This window comes from Lethenteron reissneri, chromosome 55, assembly GCF_015708825.2.
Source record: "Lethenteron reissneri isolate LAM-NWPU_2019-01 chromosome 55, ASM1570882v1, whole genome shotgun sequence".
Taxonomy (NCBI): Eukaryota; Metazoa; Chordata; class Hyperoartia; order Petromyzontiformes; family Petromyzontidae; genus Lethenteron; species Lethenteron reissneri.
In genome coordinates, this window is record NC_083833.1 from 5789025 (window position 1) to 5803413 (window position 14389).

The 14389-nt window shown below is 50.8% G+C and overlaps 1 protein-coding gene across 1 annotated transcript in view; it reads left to right on the forward strand.

Annotated features, from left to right (window-relative positions):
- LOC133356780 (WASH complex subunit 1-like) overlaps positions 1-14389 on the forward strand; it is a 107521-nt gene that overhangs the window by 60714 nt on the left and 32418 nt on the right. The gene's annotated exons all lie outside the window — the stretch shown is intronic.

Sequence of the window (14389 nt, forward strand, 5' to 3'; positions counted from 1 at the left end):
AGCCTCGCTCGGGCCGGGGGGCGGGCGGGGGCGGGGGGGGACGGCCAGCATTCCGCTGCGGATGGCGGTGGCAGTCGATAGGAGCACCGCGTAATAATCGCCATTTATCTATCGCGAGAGCGGTAACGTCGTCGCGCTCTTCCAAGCCATTCATCATCTTGCAAACAAGCAGCCCCCCCTCCCCCCCCACCTTTCGAGTCGTCAAGATTTGAGAGCCTTGCACGCGATTATTAACCCCGCTCTCCCGCTCTGAGACGCGTCCGCAAGCTGGCGGGGTTTGCCGCTGTCCCGTTCACCGCCGGATCTCCGGGAAACGCGAGAGCGCCGTAAATTTTTTATTTAGAGAGGCGTAGTAGCAGCGCCGTTGTTTCTTTTTAAATCCTTTATATTAAGTTCGCTTGCTTGCTTGCGCGCTTACGACCGTGCAAATCTTTCGGTCGTTTTTTAACCCACTTCCCGTGATCCAATCGAGCTGACATTTTGCACACAGACTCGTTGTGGGTGACAATTTATTTTGGTGACAAAAATTTTCTTAACTTTACACTTTTTAGGAAAAAGAAAATTATATTTAATTACCAATTGCTTAATGGGAAAATGTCAAAACTGGGTGGTTTTTAACTTTTGCCGACAAAACTGGATCCCAAATGTCAAAACTGGGTGCACCCTGGGTGGCCAAAAACTTGAGTTTTGGACACTCAGGGTGCACCCAGTTTTGACATTTGTTAAATACACTTGATAATTGTATACTAGCACAGTGTGCCAGCACCCCATTCATCCAAACACTTGGTATTTGTATACTGGCACACTGTGCCAGTATACATATGGCAAGTAAGTGTTACTGTAGTAGCGAGCTGGCACACTGTGCCAGTATACAAACGGCAAGTAAGCGAGCTGGCACACTGTGCCAGTATACAAACGGCAAGTAAGCGAGCTGGCACACTGTGCCAGTATACAAATGGCAAGTTAGGGTATGTTCGCGAGCTGTAAGTGTTACTGTAGTTGCAAGCTGGCACACTGTGCCAGTATACATATGGCAAGTAAGTGTTACTGTAGTAGCGAGCTGGCACACTGTGCCAGTATACAAACGGCAAGTAAGCGAGCTGGCACACTGTGCCAGTATACAAATGGCAAGTACGTGTATGTTCGCGAGCTGAAAGTGTTACTGTAGTTGCAAGCTGGCACACTGTGCCAGTATACATATGGCAAGTAAGTGTTACTGTAGTAGCGAGCTGGCACACTGTGCCAGTATGCAAACGGGAAGTTGTGGTGCAAGGTATGGAACATGAGCCACGAGAAACATCATTTGGAACGCTCTAAATCTGTGGCGACATATGGATGAATAACGCAAGGACCTAAACGTGTACAAAATGATACATTGAATCGTACACCTTCACCCAGTTTTGACATTTGTCCACATTGAACATCACCCAGTTTTGTCATATCAAAAAGCACCACCCTGTTTTGCCTGTCGTTTTCCAAGACCATCCAGTTTTGACATTTGGGATCCAGTTTTGTCGGCAAAAGTTAAAAACCACCCAGTTTTGACATTTTCCCATTGCTTAATGGTGGCAGGCAATCATCTGACCCATAGGTGGCAGCCATCTCAAGCCAGAGGACGAAAGGACTCTAGCCGCCACGCATATAAAGGATTTATAGTGAAAAACTTTGTTTTTACGGGTTAATCTTTTAAAGACGTTACTCGCCGCGGAGAACCGATAGCCGGCGTTAAACCGTCTTGCCGCACGCCCTCCCACATGGCCTTGTAGGAGCCTCGGTAGCGATAGAGTTATTTTATTTTTGTTTTTCTTCCGGTTCGTACGTGCATGGCATCGGAACGGAATCGGAAGGAAGAATGGGAAACGGTTAAACACCCAAAAAAAAATAATCCTCCGTCATTAACGGACCTGTGCCCAGAGCAAGTTCGTGATAGCCGTGTACAATTTAGATTGTGGCGTGTGCAAGCTTGTGTGTATAATGTGTGCGCTTGAGTGTGTTTGTGTGTTTATACGCGCGCCTACCCTGTCATAAACGTCGTGACGAGGTCACCTCCACTTACCATTGAATCTCGGTTATTATCTCTGGTTGTTATTTATCTTGTGCGATGGGGAGCAGTGGCTTAGTGGTTGGCAAACTGCGCTCTTAACCTGGTGACCTGAGTTCCGTTCCCAGCCATGGTTAAGAACATCGATGCCCAACATCAGAGGTTGGACCTCCCCTTGGCCATTCATTCATCACACACAGACGTTGTTACCTCTTGCCGACAGCATTCGCCATAAACCGGCGTCTCGAGGCATTTGTTTGAGCCACTGATCACGGGGGAGCTGGGGGGGTGGGGGGCTGGGGGGGGGGGGGCTGGGGGGGTGACCACGGGGAGAGCGGCGCCATTCCTTTGGGGGTCGCAGTCGTCACTTCGAACGTCGCCCGCCAACTGAAGTGAGTGCAATTTGCTGCAGGAGTTTGCCGATCAACTCAGCCGTAAATGAGTGCCCGGTGCAATGTGTATACATCGGCCAATAATGGTGAATTATGCGGTAACCAATTGAAGATTGTCGTCTTTCCTCCACACCTCGAATTAGCACGGTTGGCCACGTACGGTGCGAAAGAAGTTAAACATACATACATGTAAATACATCGATCGGACTAAAGCTTTGCTGCATTAGGTGGCACCACGAATCTGCTCTGGCTCACGGACTCACATGGTTTTCCTCGGGGCGCATTCATACACGCACAGCTCTCAGATGTGCACGCTTGCATTTTAAACGCCATTCCACCGTTGGCTAAAGACGACAATTATTGTTTCGACTGCACACAGTGTGGTCGCTCTCTCTCTCGTAAACAGACAGAAAACGACGGCTCGGAGGCGCAAGGAGGAACCACAAACCGGCAGGAAGGCAGCAGAAGTAGCAGTTGCCCGAGCTCTGCGGTTTTCTGCGTATGACGGTTGCTATCGGCCAGTGTAATGAGTGTTCACATGTGGAGGGAAACCGGAGCACCCGGAGAAAACTCACGCGTGTAAGGGGGAAACGCTCGATCCAGTAGAGGCTAAACAGGTGGAGTCCACATTCTTGCTGCGCTGCGTTCTCCTGGCGAGCCAGGGGTACATGGCACCTCCTCGATGCCGACAGGAAGGGAGTTTCACAACAACGTTTGTGTGTGGGTGTATGTGGGTAGCGGTAGTGTAGCGGTTAGCGCGCTGCACTATGAACCTGACGACCCGGGTTCGATTTCCGCTCACGGCTAACACCGGTGATGATAATTTGAACTGGTCCTAGGCCGCCCCGAGGTCGACTAAACCTCAAATAAGTCCCTGGCGCTATGTGTAAACATTGCCACTGGACAGACAAAGGCGGTCAGGCGTGGTGCTGGCCACCCACTCCCTCGTGTACCGTTCCGGCCTTCATAGGTGCTCGCTAACAGCACTTGTCCCAACAGTCTGTTCAGGCTACACGGGGGATGTCTTTGTGTGGTGGTCCACCAACCCTCGCTGCTGCCCTCCACAGTACCGGATTACAGGCAGCCATGCGCATAGCCACCACCGCCATTGGCTAATGAAGGCCTTTCTTTGCCACGTTTAACCGTAACTTCACCGAGGACTGGTTGATGGCGAAGGGGAGGGCGGTGGTGAATCAGGACCCGGTTGATACGTCGGCAGCCACTCGTATCAGCTGTGGCTGGGAACTGAACTCGGGCCGCCGCATTCATTAAGCGCGCCGCGCTAACCGCCGCTCCGCTCCCCAACGATGCGCGCGCGTATACAAAGCGGCCGGCCACGTTCGCATGGTGGCGTTCGTGTCGACGGCTGTTGCGCTCATATTTAATTCACCGGCCTCGTTGGGATGCGAGCGGACACGCCGCAATCCTAAATCTGATTTATTCAACGTTGTGTTTTTTTCGTGTTTTTTTTTTACTTATTAATTTGTGCCTATTTGTTGTGCGTTTCTGGGGAAAATCCCACGGCACTTAATGCCCCCTGCGTGCGTTTGTCCTCTACTCTCATTCCTTAACTGCCGATTTAACTGAAGAAGAAGAAAAAAAACCAAACCCGTACTTTGGCGGTTTGATTAAAGAAAAAAAATGAAATAAATTCTAACGGCGCCTAAATGCTCCCTAATGACATCGCGAGCAACGCGGTGGGCTCCTCGATTTGTCTGCGATAAACACGTTAAATTGGGGAATGAGCAAAAACAAAAAAACGCATCAATCTCACGAAGCAAAAATTGCATTGGAAGCCCCCTGGTGTGTGCGTTTCGACTCTCCGGCGTAAATTGACGAGTGAGCTTCTTCGCCGGGCGCCTTTCGCGAGACGTCTCCGCTCCAAAGTTTTAGACAACCGATAACACTCTGACCTACGATTTGCCGCGATGTAATTTCTCGTAACACGATCGTCATCGTCGTCGTCACCGTCCTGAGCCGTGATAGATCCACTGCTGGGTGAGTGGCCTCACCCAAGACGCCGCCGCTTCTTGCATGTCCTTTGTGGATGCCCTCTTAGATGCATTCCATTGCACTTCTAGGAGACGATATGATAGCTAACTTGGCGATGTGACGATTGTCGTCATTTTAATTTCCTTGTAAGTGCATTCCATATGTTTATTGTATCCTCAGCCCCTTTGCTGTACTCTCAGCGTCCCTAAAGATCACTTAAACTTTCTGCCCCTGCAGTTAACCCAATATAAGCCTTCAATGCTGTCAGCTAAACAAGAGAAATAATAACATTTCTTACTCCGATTGTCTAGGCTTACTTTAAGTTGCGTTACGTGAAAATAGTCCTGCTTAATGGGTACTGTGATCATTATTATCATGTCCAATTCCGCAGTAGAGGCTCACTGAGGCTCCTGACTCTTTATCAGAAAGGCGCCCTGCCAAGTTGCAGCAGTAGGGCGCGGTGATTGCCGTGCATAAGCCCGTTTGAGTAATTTGCGGGCGTTACATTGTTTCCCTCTCTCTCTCCAAAATTTGCCAAATTCTAACCACGGAGCCAGCACGCAACAACGGCCTCCTCCTGCGAACGCGGTCACGGGAGGGCCTTCAACGTCCACCGCGTAGCAGGCGATTAGGAAGTTTTGACGGTTAACGCGCCCGCGGCGGTGATCAGAGTCATGGGAATCTCTGTTGAGGCCGGAGGAGGGAGGGTTAGTCCGTTGGGATGTGAAGATGCCCGGCAAGTTACAATGGCAAAACGATTGGGAAGCCACTGAAGCTATGCGCTTTTAAAATTAGATTTGATAACTCATTTATTTAAAACAGATTTTTTTTTTTGCGTTTATTTTGTTGTTCCACCCCCCGTCCCACACCTCCAGTTAGCACAGTTATCCATTTTTATAGCGCTTTTATCCAAGGTGCTTTACAAGGGTTTATGAGTGGTACAATTCGGGTAACTAAAAGTGAGATGGTGAATAGGGATGGGGGGGTATAGGGAGGGGCGGTTAATGGGTACCGGAATTACGGGGGTGCCTCGGGATGGAAGGAAGGAATGGGCCAGGCAGAAGAGGTGGGGTGGGTCTTGAAGGAGGAGCGGAAACGAGACGGGGAGTGGAACGTTTATTCCGGTGCAAGGGGGCAAGTAGGAATAAGTATAACCCGTAAAAACAAAGTTTTTCACTATAAATCCTTTATATGCGTGGCGGCTAGAGTCCTCTCGTCCTCTGGCTTGAGATGGCTGCCACCTATGGGTCAGATGATTGTCTGCCAGTATTAAGCAATTGGTAATTAAATATTTAATTTGTTTTCCCTAAACAGTGTCAAATTTTGGGGAAAAAAAAATCACGAACATTAATTGTCTCGCACAAGGAGTCTGTGTGCAAAATGTCAGCTCGATTGGATCACGGGAAGTGGGTTAAAAAACGACCGAAAGATTTGCACGGTCGTAAGCAAGCAAGCAAGCACGCAAGCACGCAAGCAAGCGAACTTAATATAAAGGATTTTAAAAAGAGCGTAAACGGGACTGTGCACAAGGAGAGGGCGGAGCGGTTATGAGTATTTACACCATTGGAACCTCATTTTCCAGTAAAAAATATGATGATTGTTTTTTTTACCCTTCTATCTGGCAACAAAACTGACACCTTTTTTACAAGGAGAAACAGCTGCAAAAGTCCAGGCCAGAAAAAAATGTTTTTTTGTTGTTGACCAGTGTTACGTGCGTCAATGCCCCATGGCACACCGTGCCCTCCAAGATTGGCGCCACCTGTGCGCAGACGAAAGGGCCTGGACGCTCCTCTGCGGTGCAATCGAGCGGACGCGTGGCGCGCAAAGGGCGGCGGTGCGCTTCCTCCGATCTGCACCCACGAGTCGACCCCGCGGGGAAATCCGTGGCGAGCGGCTGGATGCGATGCCCCCCTCCGGTGCGGCGTGTTTCGCCGCGGTTTAATATTAACTCGTCAAAAAAAATGTATTCCGTTAATGTTCTTCGCGTTCTCCTTGGCCGCGGCGCATTCAATCAGCGGAGTTGCGTATCCATTACGAGATAACAACCCAATCTCGTCGCCGACAACAACTCATTGTCGCGCGCATTAGCGTCGAAATATCTTTCCTGCAATGTTTTGCTCCTTTGTTGTTAACTTTATTACATTTTATTCCCTCCTGTTGTGCCATTGCCCTTGTGTTTTTTTAATCCATTGTTATGTTGTGACTGACTTGGAGATGTAACTTCTTGGCAGGCAATTATTTAATTAACCGCCGAGCACACTTTGTACACTTTATACAAGACACACTCTACACTGTTACACGCTCTCTGTCACTCGCTCATACGCAACTCTACCCTGGTTGCTAGCCAACACACAACGCTAGCCGTCTGACACTGACGGCGCTGAACTGAGACAGACAACTACGTCTAGCAGCGCAGTTATCAAGTGATGACAACAGCGACGATGGCACGAGACGACAGCGACGATGGCGACGATCTTCAGCAGCAACGACGACAACGGGGATTCCACTCCAAACGACAGCCCCGACGTCCCCTCCCAGGGCCCTTCTTTTACTGCCGGCGTGGCCTGGCTCCGCCCCCGGCCACTTCCCCCTTCTGGAACCTTCCAGCGGGTTCTTGACGTGTCCCTTCCGTAACCTTTCCCCTAAATCCCCCTCTGGTCTATCACGTGGCCTGCTGTCAGTTAAGGCTGTTACAAGCTGAAGATCCCCTTTCCTGCCAGCAGCCAGCGCTATGCTACTTAGTGACCAATTGTATGTCACTACAGTTATATTACACCCATTAAAAAGTCATCATAAGGAAAAAATAAATACCCAGTCGCCAACATCCTCACTTCTTTAGAAGTTATTCTAACGTGGCCTGAATGCAGCGGAAGTTTAGCTTCACCACCACCACCCCTCCCCCCCGTACAAGACGACTACGTTGTAAGCATCGCGTAAAGTGGAGTAACGGGTTGAAGCGTTGACACGAAGTGCGCTGAAAAACCATGAACTGTTTTTCTAGTTTTACACGTAGGCTTTCTCGACCAATATAATTATATAAATAAAGGCTTTTGGGTTAGATTGCGTACGTATGTGTCGCAACCCTCCACCACCCAACACGGCCAATCAGTAAAAAAAGTGCCACGTTAACAAAAGGCCAATTAGTTACTTCTTCAGCCCACCGGTGTGTTTGAAGAGTGAGTACACAACATTTAAAATTATTAATGCTGCATTGACGATGATTGTATCATTGGAATGGAGTGCTGATCAGTCATAACTCTCAACGGTAGTGAATAATATTTGAACCGGTCTTTACTAAACAATGATCAAACCCGTTGTCGAGATGTGAATTCCCTCACCTGGTATGCAGAATGTCGTGGGTTCGATCCCGACCCTGACACCTGCTGTATATTTGGATTTTTTCTCCAGATCCACTGGTTTTTCCCTCTGCATTTAGGAACATACGTTTTTTTTTTTCGTTGAGCTATCATTTGTGGCCATTTCGCTTCTGAAAAAGAGCTGTATATCTCTTACCTGGTAAAATAAAAATTGTTTTAGAGTCATTGTAAAAAAAAAAACATGACCAACATGGCTTTGGAGAGGCCTTCATCCAGCAGTGGATTGACAAAGGGCCGTAATCTATTTCACATTTTTTGTTACACCATTAATACGTAAACATTTTGGATTGTGAACGAATCTCAAAACGCCGTACCAAAAATGTGCCAGCGCTATTAACAACAATTACAAACGACGCTTCAAAATTACGATGCTTCACCGCTTGCGTAGTTTATTTTTTTCTTCATTCGAACGAAGGAGAAAACAAGCCGACTGCGGTCGTCATTCCGACTTTTTCTCCGGGCAAAACACTATCCCTTAATTTTTTTTTTTTACATTTACATACCGGGGTTTCGTTTCTGAGAAATATTTATTTCTTCATTGCTGTTGAAGCCGCCGCAATTCGTAAAGGAAATGCGGCCTGACAGAGTTGGCCCGACTCGTGAAATTGCAGGCGAAGGTGTGGAACGCGCGCGCCCGCTTCGGCTATGCAAATCGCACGTGAAGGATGCGCTTTTTCACATCATCTGCCAGCGCCGCGTGCTCCCCGTGTCCATCGATGTGCAATGCCACGGGGCTGAGTGTAAAAAAAATATATATAGAAATGCCAGAACCACAAATATCCCTGCCACAAAATATCCATCCATCTAAATTTCCAGCTGACGCCGGGCAAAGTGGTTTGTGACCGCCGTACGTCTATCGGCTGCCCTTCGCGTGCCGTGCCCCAATGTGTCGGAGCGGGAAGACCTCCGCGCTGCCGGCTCGCGCGCCCAGCCGTGTGTTGGCCTTCGAGCTCAGCTGGAGAACACACGTGAACGCTCCGGTGTCCGTGTGACTCGGGGGGGCATCGACGTGTCCCAGCGGTCCCCGCCAATCGCCGCTTGGTGCAGAGTTTTTGTGGTTCGTCCGCCCCGGTTAATACGGCCGGTGGTATTAACACTTTCCCATTCCGATGACGTACACAGTTGTACGTACGTACGTGTGTACGTCATCGGAATGGAATCGGAAGTTAAAGGACCCCGCAGGAGGGCGTGTGCCACAGTTTGGCACCAGCTGTCGTAGAGTGTTGCGGTCGTGTCGCTACAGTTCTCTGCAGTGAGTACAATGTCTTTAAAACCAGCGGCGCTGCTGCACCTCTCAATGAAATTAACGGCAACAGCTCGCGCGTTCTGAGAATCGGCGGCGGTGAACGGCACACGCCCGCCCTGCAACTTGCATGCTACTCGGAAAGGGGTTCTTCGCCGTTCAATCGAGCGGCGATTTTAAAAGGCTTTCTGCCACGGCAGACACTTGCAATAGAATGGGATTCGATTGTGATTCTAATGGGATTATAGCGTCAGCATCTTTGCTTTGAAGCGTATGGCCGATGCGCAGTGAGTTTCAGCGGCAATTTCACTGGACTTGTCAAGCCTCATATGTGGTACCGCCTTTTTTTGCTCACCGCCTTCCCCCGTGAAATCTACAACTCTGCCCAAAGCCACACTCCCGCTGGGAATTGCATTTGCTTCTGAAATTGGAATCAAAACACTCGATGTGTGTTTTGATTAAACGCGAGTGCAAAACGACGAGTGCGAGTTTGAACGCACACACACACACGCAAACTATGGCTGCGTGTGTGGGTTTCAGGGAGGAAATAACATGTTGTGAAGAGCGGCAGTGTAGCGGTTTGCGCATTGCGCTACAAACCTGGCGATCCGAGTTGGATTCCCGCTCACGGCCAACATCGGTGGCGATTGTCGGACTCGATCCTGGGCCTCCCCGAGGTCAAAGACATCGCCACTGGAGAGACACAGGCCGCCGGGTGTGGTGCTGGCCACCCACCCCCTCGTGTACCGTTCCGTCCTTCATAGGTGCTCGCCAACAGCGCTGTTCAGGCGATAAGATGGTCCTCAGGCGCAGTGAGTTAATGGCCTTAGTCTGATCACCAATGACTTGCACACGGCAACACCAGAAACCCCAACAATGAAATTCCGCACGTTTAAAATATTTGTGAAATATTTTAAACGTGTGCCGTACGACAACCCCACCGCTTCCCAGTGCCATGTGTGGATAGGAGGCGATTGAAGAGAACTCGGCAGTAGTTCTTTGGCGTGACCTTCCGGAGGTCATTTTTTGGCGCGTGGATTTGTTAGCGTTTGTCGGTTTCTGAACAAAGTTGGGCCAATATTACGGCTGGAATTATTGGAGTTGGGTGGAACAATGAAAAAAGCACCCCGAGGCCATGCATATATGAATAAAATCGTACAGATTTTACAACTGAAATTGTTCCTGCCTGCCCAACAATTGCAGCGGCATCTTTCAATTGTTTTCAGAATAAAATGCGCGCGAAGCTTGCGGTGGATTGCCGCACCTCACCGCCCACGAAACAGCTTGGGGGGAGGCCTTCATCCAGCAGCGGATAGATGATGGCCTCTGGCGATGACTTTGACGACGACGACGATGATGATGATGACTTAGCCGGTCTCCCAATTGAGCGACGGGCACGAGGAATCAGAGGGACTTGGAGCGACGGACGTAGTCGGAGCGATGTCCGTCTGTGGCCATCACCCGCTTATAGCACAGAGCCAGTGGTGGAAATTCCACATTCCTATGGCTGGGGGGGGGGGGGGTGCGAAGGCAACCGCTGGTGACTTCCCCGCAAAAGTGCTATTTATAAAACCAAAAATTAACTCAACAGTTTTTTTTTTCATTTCATCAGGTGTAAGGCCCCCACTGAGCAGTGTGGCTCTTTTCAGAAGCGGCCTGGCTGTCACAGACGACGGCTCGACGGAGTGGCTCACCGCGGGGAAACCTTTCTAAGCAGCAATCAAATTCCCTTAAAAAAACAACAACGCAGGAACGACGTTGCCAAGTCGACACCCCGACCAGAATTTGAACTCCGCGACATTTCGATCGCGAGCCGCTCGCCCTACAGCCGAGCCCCCCACTCCCCTTATTAATCAAAGGCAGGAAGGCGCCCGTGATAGGAGTGTGTGGGGGGGGGGGGGCAGGATTGGGTAACCAGTTGACCAGAAAGGCTTCAAATTGTGTTGCCCGTCCCCGGCGCGCAGTGGATCCAGAAAGCCGCTGCGGATGGAGCCGCTCCTTGGCAGGATGCATCAACCCCCGCCAGTCCCCACAGCGGTGAAGCCAAGCGGCACATTGGTTTTTGCAAGGATGGTCCGGGGGAGGTTGTTTATTTATTAAATTCCTCTCTACGCCACCGCTACCCGCCCCCCCCCCCCGGAGCCCCTGCACAGAGGAGGAGTAGTTGCATTTCTCCTCCGCAAAGCTCCCTTCGGAACGAAGCGTCACGCACCGCCGTGCGGATCGAGAAAGCCCCCCCGCCCGCCCCCCCCCCCGCCCGCCCCCCACCCTGCAGCGAATTTGTTCTGCTTTGACAGATTTTGTAACCTGGGACGAATTGCGGTGGCCCTGGAGAAAATAAATAAATAAGCAAACCCACCCCCCCCATCGCGCCCCCACCGCCCCCCCCCCCCCCCCCCCAACGCACAACAAAGCGATTGATCCGCGGTTTAGGCCGGGAGCGAGCGTTTCCCGAGAGCGAGGCGCTGTCCACAGCTCCCAGGCGTTTAGAGAGAGAGAGGAGAGATCGGGTCGGGCTTAGCTCCGGTGCCGCGTGTCCCCTTCTCCCCCCAGCCTGATCATGCCCCGTGTGCGTTCCCTCCGATGTCGTCGCATTCCGTGTGTGTGTGTGTGTATATCCCCATCGCGTTTCGGATACCCTCCCCCCGCTCGACTTTGGTAAGCGTCCTCCCAGAGTGCGATCGCTGCCCCCGCCTCCCCTTCCCAGGGGCCTTTGCGGCTCGCTTTACCCTCATCCGCTCGTACGTGGACTACCCACGTGTGTGCATCTATTCACCTTGCTGTACGAGACTCTGTGTGTGTGTGTGAAACCAAACTGCGTCATTCACTCGTGCGTTTACTGCCCGCCTATGCGAGCACGTTACTTATCTGTTCACCTTCCGTTGTGAGAGTGATTGTTTGTGTGTGAAACTAAGCTATAAGTTTACTTTTAAAAAATTTTCACAGATGTGACGTCACCGCTCACAATATATCCATTATTGCGCCCCCCCCCCCCCAAAAAAAAATACAAAAGTCTATTTTTATTCTTTTTGCGTTGTGTACAGTCTGCAAGCTACCCACATGCCAAATTTCAAGTCTGTTGCATGTTGGGAAGTATGCTAAACGTTTCGAACAGACACACACATATTCACAAATCTCCCTTTTACACGTGTATATTAAGGCCGTGTTTACGAACGAAACGTTCACCAAGTTCGATTCGAATGCCACTCGCCGCCGATGTGTCGTCGTGTCTCCTTCAGGCCCTGTGTAGCATTTCACTCGACAATCCCTTCTGATCTGAAACAAAAATCCAGAAAAATCCCTTCCACACCCCACCCTCCATTCAATCGCCCCCCCCCCCCCCCGCTATTTGCACAGAACCGTGAGAGACGCGACCGCACAAAGACGCTCCATCATCCGCCATTGCATTGCAGCATATCGATGTGGTTATTTACGTGTGTTGTGAAATCTGTCTGAGAAGCCCCTCTGCTGTTGTGTATAGCGTGTTGGGGGGGGGAGGAGGGAGCGCAGTACTCTAACCGGTGCGCCACCGCCCCCCCTATGAATCCCGGCGGGTCCCCGAGTTCGATTCCCGGTCACCGCCAACGTCGCTCGCCAACACCTGAAACCGGTCCTGGGTCCTCCGTCGGGTCGACTCAGCCTCAAATGAGCACCTGGTGCGGCGTGTAAAGCATCGCGCTCGGGAGACGTATAGATGTATGTTGAACTTTTTTTGCACCGTACTTTGCCAGCCGTGATAATCGGGAGGTGTGGGGGAAAGACGACAAAGCAAAAACCCCAAAAAAGTGAAGTATCTGATAACTAAATCGGTTTGAATTGGTTACCGCACAATTCACCATTATTGGATGATGTACGCACATCGCACCGGGCACTCGTTTACGGCCGAGTTGACGCCCAAACTCCCGCGGCAAATTGCGCTCGCCGCAATTGGCTGGCGACGCTCCAAGCGAGGACTGCCACAAACTGAACGCAGGGAAAGGCTGCGACCACCGCCACCAGCCTCGCGCGCCGTACAGGCCTCAAGGGGCGTTCGCAACAGCCCCTTGGCCCAACAGCCTGCTGAAGGATATTACGGGGGGGGGGGCAGCACCACATCTCGGGTACCTTTTTTTTAATAAGTAACTGGGGGGGGGAGCAAAGCGGGGGTTCATTGTTAACGGTGGCCTGCATCCAATTCGAAGCAGGGATTAAGTGACATCCCACAAAACTAATGGGCTAATGCATAGTCATCAGCTGATCTGTGCGTGGGTGGACACCGCACTACTGAATTTTTTTTGTATTTTATTATGTTTTATTTTTATAATTTTATTATTTCTCTTCTACGTGACTTTACCAAAAGAACCAAGAAGATGACTGCACAACTGGTTTGTCCCTGAACGTGACCGATCGTGGGCACGGGCGGGCATCGCCGTGCGGTGCCACGTGTCCGGCTGTCTGCGTTGTAGTAGTTGTAAAAACGAATGTACAATGTAACTGGCGTTGGCACGTACATCTGAAAAGTTACCTGCAGATTACTCGATTGGAATTATGCAGTAGCAGCAGCAACAGCAACAACATCGCCATCTGGTGCAAAACATTGGCAGGACCCTTGAGACTCGGTGCGACTTTCCTGGGTAAAATAATAAATAATGACATGAATATAATAACGTACAGCTCTTTTTAACACATCGCACCTATGACCCATTTAACACATCACACCAAGCACCCATTTGAGGCTGGGTCGACCGAGGAGGGTCACCGAAGCAGCTCAGACATTCGTCGCCGTGTTAAACTGATTCGTCGCCGTTATTGGCCACGAGCGGGAATTGAACTCGGCTTGCCGGGTTGGCGGCGCAGCGAGCCACACGCTGCGCCACCGCGTGTAGTAAACGCACGCACAATTGGTGTGCAGGCGTGTTGTGCGTGTACGCTTGTGCGTGTGTGCGTGTGCGTGTGTGCGTGTGTGCGTGTGCGCTATGAACCTGGCGACCCGAGTTCGATTCCCGCTCACGGCTAACACCAGTGACGATTATCTGAACCGGTCCTAGGCCTCCCCTAGGTCGACTCAGCCTTAAATGAGTACCTGGTGCGGTGTGTAAACATCGCCACTGGAGAGACAAAGGCGGTCGGGTGTGATGCTGGCCACCCACCCCCTCGTGTACCGTTCTGGCCTTCATAGGTGCTCGCTAACAGCACTTGCCCCTACAGTCTGTTAAGGCTACACGGGGGATCTTTGTTTTGTGTGCGCGTGTGCGTTGTGCGTGTACGCGTGTGCGTTGTACGTGTACACATGTACAGGTGTGCATTCTTTGTTTTATTTGAGCTTGCTGCTGCGAACCCCCGACGCCCCGGATTCGATTCCCGC